We start from the raw sequence: 15,177 nt of genomic DNA on the forward strand, positions 1-15,177 counted from the left end.
CAACCATTCAGAGAATTTTTTATAATTATATATACAATATACACAGAAAACAGAGATTATATATTATAGATAGAAGTATGATTGCATAATTGACTTAGAATTACTATATTTTAAATGACATAGATATGGGTTATGGTAAAGATACCTTTACATGATATCTTATTTTATAGTTTTAATAGAAGATTACGTTTTACATATAAACTCATATGCCACACAGTGGTATAACATGTTTCTCCTTATTGAGAGGTGTCTCACCACAGCAATATAAACATTTTAGGTAACCCTGAGAGACATGCAAGGGTGGCTAAGAGATAGAGGAGACAACTGAGTCAACATAGTTATGGGGTGAGTTTTGGGCTGAGTTGTAGGACTCTCAACATTTTGGGATTTTTGGGAAAGGTGTGTATATATATGTGTGTGTATATATGTATATATATATATATATATATATATATATATATATATTTATATGGTGGATCTGTAGTACTCTTGTATTGTGTATTTTGAGATATGGTTTCGATATTTATGTTTTCCACTGCATAGGTAACTGAGCCAACTCGGCCTACGTCCTCGCCTTGAGCAACCACTCAAGGATTTCACTAAAATCCTGGCTCCTTAAATTGGTACAAAGCTTCCCTTACAATCCACTGCTTACAAGAGGCATAACTCCCTCCTACTCCACTGCTTACAAGAGATACAACTCTCTCCTCAACCCCAGTTCACACACCGAACCGTGAATACAATAGAATTTGTAAAAAACACTAAAAAATGCTTACAAACAAAAGCTCATGAGTACAATTCAAATTCCTAATACATTAACATATGATAAAATCTGAAGCTCGGAATGTATGAAACGATATAATCATTTATGTATGATATGCTTGAACACACAAATCCATTTTGATCAAGTCTCCTAAAAATGTTTGTATAAAGCAATGCTTCAGAGATCTTAGGTTAGATCATTGAATATAAAGATAGCTTTGTAGATTACAAAGATGTCAAACACACTTTGTCAAACAAACAATATTTCTCTAAATATTTCAAACTCGATGTGATCTTAATAATATTTCCTTAATGTATATATATGTATCTCTAAGATGATAATGCCAAAGATCAACAAACTTAATATTTGAATATCCTTCAATATGTATATAGATAGTTATGCACTTCTAAGGAAATAGGTATATTCAAATAGTTTAAATGTATTCAAAAATATCAGCTTTAAACTAAGAATACACTTGAATAAAGAAACTTTAATCAATGGTCAAATACAAAACTTTCTCAAGTATTGAGTTTGTCAAAAATGGTCTTTATATGAATGAGAAAACTTAATATCAAGTTTCTTTAAAGATATCAAAACAGATGGTGATATGAGATTCTCCAACAAAACTAAATGTAATAACCAAACCTCAAACCAAGTTGAAGCACAAGATGTATAATAGAGATCCCTTTATATTTTCTAAGGTGATTTGCCCAAAGATGATGTGTAAAAACTAGAGCGTAGGCAAGCGTATAGTAATCAGCTCAAGTATCTCAGTTTTCTTTTCAACAAGATGTGTTCTTCTCTTTACGTTAATCTTATTGTGTTTTTCTTGCGTACTAGGGTTTAGATAATCAGTATTTATAGTGTCTTACCCTTAGAATTGATCTCAACTGTTGGATCAAAAAATATCTCGCATGTTTGCTCAATAAAAATTAAATTTTAAATCTTTCCAGTAGGTTCAGATGTGAGAAGTCTAGGGCCCAGACGATCGAAGTCACTTTTATCCTTTGAAAAAATAGGCTAGACACAGGGTCACACGACCGAGGTCAAGGGTTAGATGACCGAAGTGTTGAGTTTAGACAACTGGGGTCAAGGTTTAGTCATCAGAGCTACTTCTGGTAGTTTCTATTTTTCACCCAAAAATCTTTAGACGACTGTACTTATTTCTTCAGACATCTGAGGAAATTCTTCAGATGACTGAGGTTGAGTTCAGTCAACTGAAGTCCCCATTTTTTGAATTTTTCTTTTCTAATTTAAAATTCTTATTTGCTCTCCTTCTTAAGTCTTGTATAAACCATATTTTCCATGATTTCAAAAGCATTTCCAAGTCCATGAAAGTCCCCTAACGATATACATGAAATGCATGCATCCTAAAGTCATTCTAAGTTATGTTGAGCCTCAAATTCAATCATATGAAAATGTAAGTACATGAGTTCTAAGTACTCATTTCCAAGATGTTATTGAACTTTGCCGCTTGTGTCTTGATTCTCATACTCTTTGAGTTCCATGGATCTTGCCAAGATTTGTGTACTTTACTTTAAGGCTTCCATGACTCGTTATCCTTCTGTGCATGCTTAATATAGTTCCTGTTCACAAACTCAATGCATAGATCAAATACCAAATGATTTGTCATTATCAAAACCAGATTGGACTTGTGGAGTCAACAATCTCCTCGTTTCTAATGATGACAAATGCACTAGAAAAAATATATATAATGGGTTACACCAAATAAGGCTCCCCCTCAATTAATGCATCAAATATTCAATGAATAACAATATGCTCATGATGTTTCAACAATTTTTGTTATTATACTTCTCTCCCTTTTGCACAATTAGTTTTGCCAATAGTTTTTGCTCCTGATATTTCTCCCCAATACCAAGTTTTAATTTTGGCTTCTCGTTTCTTTTTTAATTTCTATTATTTTTGCTCCTAATTTTCTCCCCCTTTTGACATCAACAAAAAGGTGTAAAATAATAAAACATGAATAGACGTACCCTTACGTTCTTCTCCCCTTAGAAATCTTAAGGTTTTAAACGTGTTCAATCATTAGTTAAAAAAAAATTCCTTCTCATGCTTTTTGACATCAACTATGCCCCTTGCTAACGTATAAATTTCAAAGATTACATGAGGATACCAAATGTTGATTAAATGTCATGTCAAATTTTTGATACTAATTGTGGATTAATGCAATACTGAAAATTTGATTAATATGATACCAAGTGATTACATCGTACGTGATGTTGCTCCCTCTGAATTATATCATCTAACATAATTTTAGGCAACCTATCAACTATGCATGAGACCTAATTCACACCTAATTTGAATAAACCTATCCTCCACAAGTGGTTTCATGAATATATCTGCCCATTGTTCATTCGTGCATACAAACTCTAGTGTCACATCCCCTTTTTGTACATGGTCACGAAGAAAGTGATGTCGTATTTCTATGTGCTTAGTTTGTGAATGTAATATCATATTATTTGAAATATTAATTGCACTCATATTATCACATCTAGTAGGGATTATTTCATAACTTAATCCAAAATCCTTCAGTTATTGCTTCATGTAAAGTGTTTGAGCACAACAACTACCTGTCGCTATGCATTCAGCCTCAGCTGTGGAAAGAGCTACTGAATTTTGTTTCTTTGAAAACCAATAGACTAAGGAATGTCCTAAGAAATGACAAGTACCACGAGTGCTCTTCCTATCCACTTTGCTACCTACAAAATTAGCATCTGAATAACTAATAATCTCAAACGATGTGTACTTAGGATACCATAATCCAATTTCCATGGTTCCTATTAGGTATCTAAGTATTTGTTTAACGACTAAAAAATGTGACTCTTTTGGTGTCGCTTGAAATCTTGCGCACAAACATAAGCTGAATATTATATCAGGTCTTCTGATAGTCAGGTATAATATGCTACCAATCATTCCATGATAAAGTTTGACATCTAGTGGTATACCTTGTTCATCTTTGTCTAATTTCAATGACGTACTCATAGGTGTACCAAGTATTTTTTCGTCTTCCATATTAAACTTTTTGAGTATGTCTCTAATATACTTTGATTAATTTATGAATATTCCATGTTTTTCTTGTTTGATCTGAAGTCCTAGGAAGAAATTTAGTTCACCCATCATGCTAATCTCAAATTCATTTTGCATGGTATTGGAAAATTCATCACACAGTTCTTTATTTGAAGCGCCAAATATGATGTCATCTACATATAATTGCACTAGGAGAATATCATCTTTTTTGGTCTTAATGAACAAGGTTGTTTCTACCTTTGCTCTTATAAATCCATTTTCTAATAGAAAACTGCTTAGCCTTTCATACCAAGCTCTAGGAGCTTGCTTTAAACCGTATAAGGTTTTTCTCAGTCTATACATGTGATCTGGATTCTTATGGTTTTCAAAGCCTGAGGGTTGTTCTACATACACTTCTTCGTTTATGTAGCTATTTACAAATGCACTTTTGATGTCCATTTGATATATCTTGAAATCCTTAAAAACTGTATATGCTAAAAGCATTTGAATGGCTTCCATTCTAGCTACAAGTGCAAATGTTTCTTCAAAATCTATACCTTCTTCTTGATTATATCCCTGAGCTACCAATCTAGCCTTATTTCTTACAACTATTCCATGTTCATCTTTCTTATTCTTATATATCCATTTGGTTTCAATGATTAATTTATCCTCAAGTCTGGGAATTAGTGTCCATACTTTATTTCTCTCAAATTGATTTAACTCTTCTTGCATGGACAACACCCATGATTCATCCTCTATAACTTCACTCACATTCTTAGGTTCTTCTTGAGATAGAAATGTAGTGTGACAAATCGTATTCCTAAGAGAGGATCGAGTGGATACTCCACGTAATGGTTCACCTATTATTTGATCAATGGGATGATTTTTTATATATTTCCATTCTCTAGGTGGTTCATTAACCTCATTTTTAGTTTGATCAATTTCAATGAATTGTTCCTTAAGCTCATTTTCTTTTCTGAGTCATTTACAATGGATAGTTCTTCAAATTCCTTGTTTAATTCAATTTCATCTTCATCGGTTCTTTCGGAGAAGGGATTTGACTAATTGAACACTGCATGAATAGATTCTATGACCGTTAATATTCATTTGTTATATACTCTATAGGCTTTACTATCTAATGCATACCCTAGGAAGATACCTTCATCAAATTTCACATCAAACTTTCCTAGGTGTTCATTATCTCTAAGCACAAAACATTTACAGCCAAAGACATGAAAATATGATATGTTTGGTCTATGGTCATTCCATAACTCGTAAGGAGTCTTATTAAGAGATGGTCTAATCAATGCTCTGTTTAGAACATAATAGGCGGTATTCATTGCCCCAGCCTAGAAGTACTTAGGTAATTTATGTTCGTTAAGCATAGTTCTGGCCATTTCTTGTATAAACCTATTCTTTCTTTCAACTACACCATTCTGTTGTGGTGTTATAGGAGCTGAAAAGTTATGGGCAATTCCTAATGAATTACAATAGTCTTTCATGCACTGATTTTTTTAATTCTCTACCCCAATCACTTCTAATTTTAGTGATTGTATATTCCTTTTCATTTTGGATTTTCTTGCACAAGTTTATGAATTTTTCACTTGCTTCATCTTTGTGGCCTAAGAATAGTACCCATGTGAATCTTGAAAAGTCATCAACTATGATAAAGGCGTATGATTTTCCTCCTAAGCTCTAAATTGGGTTTGGTCCAAATAAGTCTAAGTGTAGCATTTGGAGTGGCCTAATGGTGGAGATTTCTTTCTTCTTCTTAAAGCTTGTTCTTGCTTGTTTTCCTAGTTGGCATGCATCACAAATTTTTTCTTTCACAAATTTAGTCTTAGGCAGCCCTTTAACTAATTCTTTCTTAACAAATTTTGAAATTAAATCCATGTTTGCGTGTCCTAGTCTCCTATGCCAAATCCAACTAATTTCATTCACAGTAGATAAGCATGTCATGCTCTGTGAAGTTAAGTTATTAAAACTTGTGGTATATGTTGACCTTATAGGTCACGCCCGGTTTTGATTATGACAAATACTCAAAATATCTAATGGGTATTTGTGGTTTTGTGCAGGAACTAATATTGTCATGATCGAGATGTGCACAAAGCAAAATGATGAATGAAGACCAATTTATATTCAGTGTTGTAATGTATTTCACTTGTGAAAATTGGTCTGTAATAGTAATTAGGGCTCTCGTTTGTAATAAGCTCACACACATCACATGTATGATAATATGTAAGCTCAAACAATCCATAATGAGAAATGACCTTAGAAAGACCTTAGGGTTTTCTCTTCAATCAACCGACACCGAACTTTTTCGGTGTCTCAATTTTGGACATAAATGACCCTAGGACACACATTTTACACATATGTTTGTTAGGCACTTGAATAGGGTTTGTATGTTTCGAAACGGGACTAAAATGCACACTTGGTGCACTTTCGGTCAACTGAACCAGACAGTTCATTTTGCCCTGGTCGACCGAACTAGGCCTGAGTCAACGTTTGACCAAGGCCCTGGTGGACCGAAACCTCCCTGGGTTAACATTTTGACCATTTGGTCGACCAACCCATTTTTGTACTCCAACTACGTAGTTGATCGAGGGTTTTCGGGAGAAATTCCAACGGTCTGGTTGACCGAACCTGCCAATTCAAAATGGCTCGGTCGACCGAACCTCGAAAAATTGAAAAATAGCCCTCTCCTGGTCGACCGATCCTTTAGTTCAAAATCCCCCTGGTCGATCGAACCATATTAGACCTGGTCGACCGAAACATTTCTGGTCGACCAGACCTCTCGGGTTGCCTTGATTTTTGCCACTGTTAAATAGTTTTTAAGCAGGGTTAAAATGTTTTAAATGTTATTAAACTTTTTCAACAATTCCTAATAGGTCCCTAACGATCATATTTCCTCCCATGACTATATATATATGATCATTTGTAAAAATTACAGCCATTAGCTACCTTGATTAGGAGAAATTCTCTAAAATATCCAAATCTCATAATACTCATATCTAAGCCCCAACCACTCATACTTACCTTCTCTTATTGCTCAAAATCTCCGTAAGTCGATTGAGTGCTTGATTAGGAAGGTTTGCTCTTCCATTCGGATTAGATTGATTTGATTTTTATGGGAGTTAAACCTAAGTGTTCTTAGGGGACTTTGTTAATAAGTCTCTCCTAAGAAGACTTATATATAACTTTTGAGTATTGCATAGTCATTACAATATCTTGAGAAGTTTGTATTTGTTTTTGGATTGCAAAAACTTTTCAAACACTTCCAAATATCTATTGTGCTGTTATCTTGAAAAATATTTGAAGAGATATTTGTTTGTGTGATAGTGATATTTATTGCAATATTCATTCACTCATATATTATTTGTTGAATACAAAGAGTACACATCCTTTGCAAACCAAACATATACATTACTAGAGCATCATACGATTGAGAAAATCCGCTCATTGAAAAATACATATAAATTGTTTGGCTAGTATCTTTGTGTGAACATCTTGCCTGAATATCTTGTGATACAAAGATTTCTTGATTGATACTCTCACACACTTATTACACTGATAGTAAATATATCTGAGAGTTGAAATATTGGACCACACTGAGCTTACATATTATATCATTTGTGGTGTATGTGATATTGCGCGTATTTGGGTACATATCTGCTTTACACGAAAGCACAATCACTGTACCATTTGATTGTAATACACATCTATTGTATTTCCAGGCATGGGCCTGAAGAGGGAGACTAACCCTGGAATAGTCTCGGATTGGCTTAGACCCGGTTAGGAAAGTTAGGTGCGTCATCTTGTTAAGGCATGTAGGTTGAGGTCAGCCTCGCTAATTGACCTAGTTAAGGTTGAGGTGAGCTCTGTGCTAATTGACCTAATTGTATTAGGTGCCACTCCACCCGTTAAGTGAGCCATTAGTGGAATCCTCAGGCTTGCGAGCTAGAGGCGGGCACGTAGGCATTGTTGGCCGAACCCCGATAACATATTGTTGGCCTAATAAGGCTTACAATTCTTATTTTGATGATAACAAATCAATGATATGTTTAATATGTTTCAAGTAAAAGTTTTTTAGTAAAGTGACAAAGCCCAAGTGCATAAGGAAGCTTGTGGATTACAAAGAATCCTTGAAGAACACAAAGTAAAGCTTACGAATTACAAAGAGCATGAGAAATAAAGTTATACTGGTGAAAAGCTCAAAGAAAAGATTGAAACAATAAAGATGATGGAAGAACAAGATTGAAGATTAAAGAAGTATATATTTAGGATGTTCTTAATGTAAGTACTTCAAAGTTTAACTTCAAGCATAAATTGGTTTGAAGCTCTTAGAAATTCAAAATATATATATATATATATATATATATACACTCTAAAGAATATTTTTTAAAATCAATAAAAAGAAATGGTTTAAGAAAAGAAAACTTTTTGAAATATTGAAGGGTCAGGCGACTGCCATAATGAGGTAGGCGACTGCCAAATTAAATAGAAGGTTTTTCAAAAAGTTAGTAACTAGATAGGCGACTGCCTAAACCTGTCAAGTGGTTGAGTGAACAAGCCAGACGACTGCCTTGGTTCCGGCAGGCGACTGCCATCATTCAATGTTGAGAGATTGTTCTGTGATAGGCGACTGCCAAGTCGTGGCTAGCATATGCCACTCGAACGTTGGCATTAAATCTCTCAATGGGAAGATCTTTTAAACCACGTTTTTGGACATATTTATTTCAAAATACTTGGAAATGATTTTTAGGAATCTTTGGGAGTAATAGATGGCTTCTAAAACATCAATAAATAGTCCTAATCTTCGAAGGTTTTAAAAACATTTTTTTTGAAGCAATATTCAAAGGTTTTTTAAATTAAGCAATCTTCAAAGGTTTTAGATCCAAAAATTTTCAAAAGTCTTTAGGGGAAGCAACCTTCAAAAGATTTTAGATCAAACAACCTTCAAAGGTTTTTAGATCAAGCGATCTTAAAGCATTCAAAATTCTCAAAGGATCTAAAATTCTCTTGTGTTCAAATTTCTGATTTGCTATTGATTTATACTTTGAAGCAAATCTTTCAAAAATTAGAATCTTTCATTTTCTTTGAAAATTATTTGGTAATTCATACTAGGTATTGAGCTTCAAATTTTTTTATATTTGAATTACCTTGAAGTATCATTGTGCTAATTATTGTACTAATCTACTAAGTTGTGAGAGTTTTTCCTTTGTATACAAAATCTCTTTATCTTGATTCTTAGACGATTCAGAATTGTTGAATTATTGGACCAAATGAGGAATTGTTGTTTGGAGAGGCATGCTCTAGCCTAACAGAAAGAGTGTTTGTAAACAAGTGTTGTTCCACTCGGTAATGGAACTGATATAGTGGTACCCTTTGGTATTTTGCCAAGGGCGAGGATGTAGGCTGTGTTGAAGCCGAACCTCGTAAAAATTCTTATCTCTTTCTCTCTACTTTATTTTATATTCTTTACTTGTTATCATTGTATGGTTTAAAAGTGTAGGTTGTAGGTTTTTAAGTGAGAAAGAAACAAAGATACTTGAAACTTAGAAAGTACGTTTTGACTAACCATTTTCAGAAACCTAAAAGGGAGTACGTTGGTTAATCTGCGGAAATCTTGATCAAGAGAGCTGCATTCTAAAAAGCTTACCGAGAAATTAACTAAAGCTCTAATATTCTTGGTGAGTGATTGAATTATTTTGATTTCATTATTTGACTTGTGAATTTGAATTTCAATATTTTTAAGTAGATTATCATTTATATATTCTGGGTGTTAAAATCAAAAGCTTAAAAATCGTTAAAATTCAAAAGAGTCCAATTCACCCCCCCTCTTGGAAAGCTATATTTCACATATCATGTGTTTATTTATATTTTCATATTTTTTATTTACCGCACATGTATGTTATTGTGTAAATGATGCGCGTGATTTAAATTCTGCATATTACACTTATTTGCACATTTGGGTAGATAAACCTAGGTTGTGAATGTACTGTTGATAAAACCAGTTAACCTAGGAGAAAAAGTTTAAATACCCAATTCACCCCCCCTCTTGGGAATACACCAAAGATAACAGTATATACATTCTCATGATGCTCAGCAGTGAACAATATCTTATTATCAGTTCTTTGTTCAACAGTGCACTTGTCATGTTCAAAAGAAACTTCGTAACCTTTATCACATAGTTGACTTATGCTCAATAACTTGTGTTTTAAACCTTCAACTAATAAAACATCATTTATAATGAGTGAGAAATCATTACCGACTTTTCCCACACCTGTGATCCTTCCCTTAGTATTATCTCCAAAGGTAACCAACCCTTTATCCTTGGGTATGATGGATGTGAACTTCTCTTTATCCCCAGCCATGTGACGTGAGTATCCGCTATCCATATACCATTTTTCTTTTGAGAATGCTGATCTTAAGCATATCTAGAAAACACAATCAAACAACTAGTTTTGGTACCCAAATTTTCTTGGGTCTAGGGGGGTTAGTGCTAGATTGACCTTTGACCTTCCATACTTTCTTAATTTTTACATCTTTATTTTTGAAAGCATAGTCGAATTGTATGTGACCCAACCTTCTATATTTAAAGCATGTAGTATTTCTATAATAATTCTTAGTTGGAACAGATGACTTTGACTCTCTTCTAAAATAACCCATGGAAAGGTTTCTATTCTTTAGATTTTCCTTTCCATTAAAGCCAAGCCCTTCCTTTTCTAGGGAATTTCTTTGAGATCCTAGGAGCTTTTCAAAATTGTTCTGTCCCTTAGTAAATTAACAAATAATTTCAGATTTATCATTCAAATCCTTTTCTAACTCCTCAATTTTCAAATCTTTATCTTTTATGAAAGATGCAAGAGATTCATTTTGGCATTCAATTAACCTTGAAAGTTCTTTGACTTTACTTTTTAACTTAGAAATTTTCTTTGTTTTCTTCTCAAACATTTTAATAGAGTATAGGTATTCTTGTTTCAGTTCATCATATGAAATCAAGTCATTTTCATTTTTAGACCTACTAGAATATACGAAGATGATGAAAATGATGATTGTACCTCAAGGTCATTATGTGCCATTAGACATAGATTGACAATCTCGTCATCGCTAGATTCAGATTCTAAACTACTAGTGCTGTGAGTATCCCAACTGACTTTCAGCACCTTCTTCTTTTTCTTTGAGGCTTTCACTAGGTTGGGGCACTCAGGCTTGATGTGTCCAACTTCTCAGCAGTTGTAGCATGTTGGTGGATCCTCCTTCTTTTTCTTCATGCTAGACTCTTCTCTTTCCGATTTAGAGTTCCGAAATTTTTTGTTGAACTTCTTGTTCTTCTTCAAGAACTTCCCAAACTTCTTGGTTAGCAAGGTCATGTCATCATCTATTTCAGAATCACTTCCTTCACTTGAGTAGCTTGATGATGCCTTAGTGCAGTGACCTTCTTTGCTTTGCTTTGCTCAATATTCCTCTCGTTTATTGCTAGCTCATAGGTGATGAGTGATCCAATGAGTTTGTCCACCGACATCTCCTTGATATTTCTCCTTTCAGATATTGCCGTAGCTTTCGCTTCCCACACTGGAGGCAATCCCCTAAGTATTTTCCTGATCAACTCATAAGTAGGGTAAGTTTTTCCAAGAGCATTGAGAGAGTTAATGATGTGTGTGAATCTAGTGTACATGGATTGTATAGATTCATCAACAGTCATTTTAAATGCTTCATATTCATTGGTGAGCATGTCAATCCTACTATCCTTGACTTCCATAGTACCTTCATATGTAACTTATAATTTTTCCCATATTTCTTTAGCCGAGTTACATGCCATTACCTTATTAAATTCATTTACATCTAATGCACGAAAAAGTAAGTTAATGGCAGTGGCATTGATTTGTACTAACTTCCAATCATCTTCAGTACGTTCATCTTCAGTTTTAGATACATTGGTCTTATCAATTACTTTCATGGGAATGTGATTTCCCTTAGTCACTATTTTCCAAACCTTCCAATCTACGTTCAATAGATATATGCTCATCTTACGTTTCCAATAGGTGTAATTTACAGCACAAAAAATGGGTGGTCTAGTAGATGAGTGTCCCTCACCGAATGGAGTTACACCGATATGTGCCATGTGATCTTTTTACAAATAAACTATTAAGCCAATGTATTGCCGCTCTTATACCAATTGTTGAATTAGGTGTAATCCCAATAGAGGGGGTGAATTGGGTATTTTAAAATTCTTTGAATCTATTTACCACTTAATCCCTACTTGTATATTTAATCCCTACAACTTCAATTTACCAATGAGTCCTAATTACCAAATTAATTGTGTGCAATGTTATTAAACCTACACATGCAATATGAACAATGTAAATATAGTGTTGAAAGTAAAAAGTAAAGGGAAGAGAGAAGACAAATGCGGTTTTTACGAGGTTCAGCCAACTCGGCCTACGTCCTCACCTTGAGCAACCACTCAAGGATTTCACTAAAATCCTTGCTCCTTAAATTGGGATGGAGCTTCCCTTACAATCCGCTACTTACAAAAGGCACAACTCCTTCCTACTCCACTACTTACAAGAGATACAAATCTCTCCTCAACCCCGGTTCACACATCGAACCGTGAATACAATAGAATCTATAAAAGACACTCAAAAATACTTACAAACAAAAGCTCGTGAGCTCAGAATGTATAAAACGATATAATCGTTTATGTATGATATGCTTGAACACACAAATCCCTTTTGATCAAGTCTCCCAAAAATGTTTGTATAAAACAATGCTTTGGAGATCTTAGGTTAGATCTTTGAATATAAAGATAGCTTTGTAGATTGCAAAGATGCCAAACACACTTTGTCAAACAAACAATATTTCTCTAAATATTTCAAACTCAATGTGATCTTGAAAATATTGACTTAATATATATATATATATATATATATATATGTATCTGTAAGATGATAATGCCAAAGATCAACAAACTTAATATTTGATTTTTAGAAAATATCCTTCAATATGTATATAGATAGTTATGCACTTCTAAGGATATAGGTATATTTAAATAGTTTAAATGTATTCAAAAATATCAACTTTAAACTAAGAATACACTTGAATAAAGAAACTTTAATCAATGGTCAAATACAAAACTTTCTCAAGTACGGAGTTTGTCAAAAACGGTCTTTATATGAATGTGAAAACTCAGTATCAAGTTTCTTTAGAGATATCAAAATAGATGGTGATATGAGATTCTTTAACAAAACTAAATATAATAACCAAACCTCAAACCAAGTTGAAGCACAAGATGTATAATAGAGATCCCTTTATATTTTCTGAGGTGATTTGCCGAAAGGTGATGTGTAGAAAATAAAGCATAGGCAAGCGTACAACAATCAGTTTAAGTATCTCAGTTTTCTTTTCAACAAGATGTGTTCTTCGATTTATGTTGATCTTCTTGTGTTTTTTATTGCGTACTAGGGTTTAGATAATTAGTATTTATAGTGTCTTACCCTTAGAATTGATCTTAATCATTGGATCAAAAGATATGTTGCGCATTTGCTCAATAAAAAATAAATTTTTAATTTTTCTAGCAGGTATAGACGTCAGAAGTCTAGGGCCTAGATGACCGAAGTCACTTTTATCCTTCGAAAAAATAGGCTAAACACGGGGTCAGACGATCGAGGTCAAGGGTCAGATGACTGAAGTGTCGAGTTCAGACGACTGAGGTCAAGATTCAGTCATCTAAGGTGCTTCTGCTAGTTTCTTTTTTTTTTCACCCAAAAATCTTTAGACAACTGAACTTATTCTTCAGATGTCTGAGGAAATTCTTCAGATGATTGAGGTTGAGTTTAGTCAACCGAAGTCCCCATTTTCTGAATTTTTCTTTTCTAATTTAAAATTTTGCTTTGCTCTCCTTCTTGGGTCTTGTATAAAACATATTTTCCATGATTTCAAAAGCATTTCCAAGTCCTTGAAAGTCCCCTAATGATATATATGAAATGCATTAATCCTAAAGTCATTCTAAGTTATGTTGTGCCTCAAATTAAATCATATGAAAATGTAAGTACATGAGTTCTAAGTACCCATTCTCAAGATGTTCTTGAACTTTACCGCTTGCATCTTGATTCTTGTACTCTTTGAGTTCCATGGATCTTGCCAAGATTTGTGCGCTTTACTTTAAGGCTTCCATGACTCATTATCCTTCCGTGCATGCTTAATATAGTTTCTACTCACAAACTCAATGCATAGATCAAATACCAAATGATTTGTCATTATCAAAACCGAATTGGACTCGTAGAATCAACAATATATTTGATTTAGATCTCTATAGAAGAATTATCATACAAATATTTTTATAACGATCATAAATTTGACTTAGATCTTTGAAGCATATATATAATATATATTCTTTATACAAAGATCAAATAGTTGTTCTTGCAAAAAAACCTTATTGATCATGTTACATACACTATATTGAGCTTCAAGTTATATCATCTGAGTATGTACTAGGATTTTAATTGTACTCATTAGCTTGTTAAGAAGCATTTGAGTTTGCAGAAAATTGTAATCATCTTATTATATTGATGGTTCAGGTTGTGAACCAGGTTGAGGAGGAAGCTACGCCTCTTGTAAGTAGCAGACTGTAAAGGGAAGTTCAATCCTAGTGACTTGCTCTAGGCGAGGACCTAGGCCAAGGTAGGCCGAACCTCATAAAAATTTGAGTTTGCTTCTCTCTTTCATTTAACTCTTTTAATTTGTTCCTGCACTTATTTATCTATTTGTGGTGTATGTTAAGTAATTGGGTAATTCAATTTGTTTAATTAAGTCACACATTAAATTGAAAGTTTAAAAATACTAAATTGCTTGTCATCTACATTGTGTGTGTATAGTTGTAAGTTTTCAAAATTAGGACTTGAGTGACCTATATTTTAAAATACACAATTCACCTCTTATTGGGATTACACTAAGTGCTCACTTAACCGGGTGGAGCGATGCTATTTACAATACTCCTTAAGAGGCGGAGGCTCCTCAGCTCACTTACGAGCAAAGCCAAACCAGTTCTCCTTACAAGGCGGAGTCTCCTCAACTCAATTCACCAAGAAGAGCTAAACTGGTTGTCTTTACAAGGCGGAGTCTCCTTAGCTCACCTTATCGAGTTTGAACCAAACTGGTATACCTTACAAGATGGTGTCCTCCTCTTTCAACGATAACACATGCCGGGAATACAAAGATATAAAATGATGTTTGTACAAACAAAGTGCTTCTTCAATAAGAAGATATGTACAACAATAAAAGCAATGCACTCTAGTATGATGGGAGATTAAGCTCAATGAGTATTTGTGATTTTTCTCACAAAAGGACTATATATGAAATAATGTGAGAGATGATAATGTAAATGA

The sequence above is a fragment of the Malania oleifera genome, chromosome 12 (assembly GCF_029873635.1).
Source record: "Malania oleifera isolate guangnan ecotype guangnan chromosome 12, ASM2987363v1, whole genome shotgun sequence".
NCBI classification, from domain to species: Eukaryota; Viridiplantae; Streptophyta; class Magnoliopsida; order Santalales; family Ximeniaceae; genus Malania; species Malania oleifera.